Source organism: Arachis hypogaea, chromosome 18 (assembly GCF_003086295.3).
Source record: "Arachis hypogaea cultivar Tifrunner chromosome 18, arahy.Tifrunner.gnm2.J5K5, whole genome shotgun sequence".
NCBI lineage: Eukaryota > Viridiplantae > Streptophyta > Magnoliopsida > Fabales > Fabaceae > Arachis > Arachis hypogaea.
Window position 1 is genome coordinate 101479626 of NC_092053.1, and position 3849 is coordinate 101483474.

General features: G+C 39.1%; 1 non-coding gene across 1 annotated transcript; it reads right to left on the bottom strand.

Moving 5' to 3' along the window:
• Positions 1 to 1226: 1226 nt before the first annotated feature.
• LOC112773690 (small nucleolar RNA R71) lies at positions 1227 to 1334 on the bottom strand. The gene has a single exon (XR_003188227.1). It is a non-coding gene; the product is annotated as a small nucleolar RNA R71 (small nucleolar RNA).
• Positions 1335 to 3849: the final 2515 nt, after the last annotated feature.

A 3849-nucleotide genomic window follows, 5' to 3' on the forward strand; every position in this document is an offset into this window, starting at 1 on the left:
TTTTCAAAAATCAAATCTTTTTCAAAATTCTTAGTTATTTTCAAAAATTTCAAAAATATTTTTCAAAAATCTTTTTCTTATTTTTATATAAAATTTTCGAAAATAACTAATCAATTAATGTTTTGATTCAAAAATTTCAAGTTTGTTACTTACTTGTTAAGAAAGATTCAAACTTTAAGTTCTAGAATCATATCTTGTGATTTCTTGTGAATCAAGTCATTAATTGTGATTTTAAAAATCAAATCTTTTTCAAAAACTAATTTCTATCATATCTTTTAAAAAATATCTACTTATCTTATCTTTTTTAAAAAATATCTTCTCAAAATATCTTTTCTAACTTCCTAACTTCTTATCTTTTCAAAATTTGTTTCAACTAACTAACTAACTTTTTGTTTATTCCTTAACTTTTTCAAAACTACCTAACTAATTCTCTCTCTCTCATTTTTCGAAAATATCTTCCCCCTTTTTCAAAATTTCTTTTTAATTTATTAATTATTTTAATTTTTAAATCTTAATTTTCGAAAATTACTAACATTTTTCAAAAACTATTTTCAAAAATCACTAACTCTTTTTCAAAAATTATTTTCGAAAATTCTCTTCTCTCTCATCTCCTTCTATTTTTTTTTATTTATTCATCTACTAACATCTCTCCCTCATTCAAAAAAAAAAAGGATCTCTATTATTATTATTTTTCTGTGCCTTCTTCTTTGTCATATGAGCAGGAGCAAGGACAAGAATATTCTTGTTGAAGCAGATCCAGAACCTGAAAGGACTCTGAATTACAACTAACCAGTAAGCACCTGTTAGGAATTTTCAAACAAGAAGAGGAGATGGCAGCCGAAAATAATAATAATGCAAGGAGGATGCTTGGTGACTTTACTGCACCTAATTCCAAATTACATGGAAGAAGCATCTCCATTCCTGCCATTGGAGCAAACAAATTTGAGCTGAAACCTCAATTAGTTTCTCTGATGCAGCAGAACTGCAAGTTTCATGGACTTCCATCTGAAGATCCTTTTCAGTTCTTAACTGAATTCTTGCAGATATGTGATACTGTTAAGACTAATGGAGTAGATCCTGAAGTCTACAGGCTCATGCTTTTCCCTTTTGCTGTAAGAGACAGAGCTAGATTATGGTTGGATTCTCAACCCAAAGACAGCCTGAACTCTTGGGATAAGCTGGTCACGGCTTTCTTAGCCAAGTACTTTCCTCCTCAAAAGCTGAGCAAGCTTAGAGCTGATGTTCAAACCTTCAGACAGAAAGAAGGTGAATCCCTCTATGAAGCTTGGGAAAGATACAAACAGTTGACCAAAAAGTGTCCTTCTGACATGCTTTCAGAATGGACCATCCTGGATATATTCTATGATGGTTTATCTGAGCTATCAAAGATGTCACTGGACACTTCTGCAGGTGGATCCATTCACCTAAAGAAAACGCCTGCAGAAGCTCAAGAACTCATTGATATGGTTGCTAATAACCAGTTCATGTACACTTCTGAAAGGAATCCTGTGAGTAATGGGACGCCTATGAAGAAGGGAGTTCTTGAAGTTGATACTCTGAATGCCATATTGGCTCAGAATAAAATATTGACTCAGCAAGTCAATATGATCTCTCAGAGTCTGCATGGAATGCAAGCTGCATCCAACAGTACTCAAGAGGCATCTTCTGAAGAAGAAGCTTATGATCCTGAGAACCCTGCAATAGCAGAGGTAAATTACTTAGGTGAACCTTATGGAAACACCTATAACTCAACATGGAGAAATCATCCAAATTTCTCATGGAAGGATCAAAAGCCCCAACAAGGCTTTAATAATGGTGGAAGAAACAGGTTTAGCAATAGCAAGCCTTTTCCATCATCAACTCAGCAACAGACAGAGAACTCTGAACAAAATGCTTCTAATTTAGCAAATCTAGTCTCTGATCTATCTAAGGCCACTGTAAGTTTCATGAATGAAACAAGGTCTTCCATTAGAAATTTGGAAGCACAAGTGGGCCAGCTGAGTAAAAGGATCACTGAAATCCCTCCTAGTACTCTCCCAAGCAATACAGAAGGGAACCCAAAAGGAGAGTGCAAGGCCATTGACATAAGTGCCATGGCCGAACCTGTGAGGAGAGGAGAGGACATGAATCCCAAGGAGGAAGACCTCCTGGGACGTCCAGTGGTCAATAAGGAGCTTCCCTCTGAGGAACCAAGGGACTCTGAGGCTCATCTAGAGACCATAGAGATCCCACTGAACCTCCTTATGCTCTTCATGAGCTCTGATGAGTATTCCTCTTCTGAAGAGAATGAGGATGTCACTGAAGAGCAAACTGCCAAGTTTCTTGGTGCAATCATGAAGCTGAATGCCAAATTGTTTGGCATTGATGCTTGGGAAGTTGAACCTCCCTTGTTCATCAATGAACTAAGTGATCTGGATCAACTGACATTGCCTCAGAAGAGACAGGATCCTGGAAAGTTCATAATACCCTGTACCATAGGCACCATGATCTTTAAGGCTCTGTATGACCTTGGTTCAGGAATAAACCTCATGCCCCTCTCTGTAATAGAGAAACTGGGAATCTATTGGGTGCAAGCTGCTAAAATCTCACTAGAGATGGCAGACAGCTCAAGAAAACAGGCTTATGGACAAGTAGAAGATGTATTAGTAAAGGTTGAGGGCCTTTACATACCTACTGATTTCATAGTCCTGGATACTGGAAAGGAAGAGGATGAATCCATCATCCTAGGAAGACCTTTCCTGGCCACAGCAAGAGCTGTGATTGATGTTGACAGAGGTGAAATATTCCTTCAATGGAATGAGAACTCCCTTGGGTTTAAAACTCAAGGATCTCCCTCTGCAACCATGGAGAGGAAGCAGAAAAAGCTTCTCTCAAAGCAGAGTCAACCAGAGCCCCCACAGTCAAACTCTAAGTTTGATGTTGGGAGGCCACAACCAAACTCTAAGTTTGGTGTTGAACTCCCATATCCAAACTCTAAGTTTGGTGTTGGAGAGTCTCAACAAAGCTCTGCACATCTGTGAGGCTCCATGAGAGCTCACTGTCAAGCTATTGACATTAAAGAAGCGCTTGTTGGGAGGCAACCCAATGTTTATCTAATTCTTATTTTTATTGTTTTTCATGTTTTCTTAGGTTCATGATCATGTGGAGTCACAAAATAAATATAAAAATTGAAAACGGAATCAAAAACAGCAGAAGAAAAATCACACCCTGGAGGAGCATCTGTCTGGCGTTCAAACGCCAGAACAGAGCATAGTTCTGGCGCTGAACGCCCAGAATGGGAGCATCCTGGCGCTGAATGCCCAGAACAAGCATGGTTCTGGCGTTCAACGCCAGAAATGGCAGCAAAGGGGCGTTGAACGCCCAAAATGGGCACCAACCTGGCGCTGAACGCCCAGAGTTGTGTGCAAGGGCATTTTACATGCCTAAATTGGTGCAGGGATGTAAATGCCTTGACACCTCAGGATCTGTGGACCCCACAGGATCATCTCAGGATCTATGGACCCCACAGGATCCCCACCTACCTCATCATCTCTCTTTCCATTCATGATCATCCCTTCTTTTTTTCCATTTACCACTCACATCCATACACCCACTACCTTAAAAAATTCAACATCTCTCTCCCACCCATATGGCCGAATACACACTCCCATCCATCTCCTCCATATCTTCTTCTTATTCTTCTATTCTTTCTTCTTTTGCTCGAGGGCGAGCAACATTCTAAGTTTGGTGTGGTAAAAGCATAGCTTTTTTGTTTTTTCCATAACCATTGATGGCACCTAAGGCCAGAGAAACCTCTAGAAAGAGGAAAGGGAAGACAAAAGCTTCCATCAAGGGTCTATAGCTCAGTGG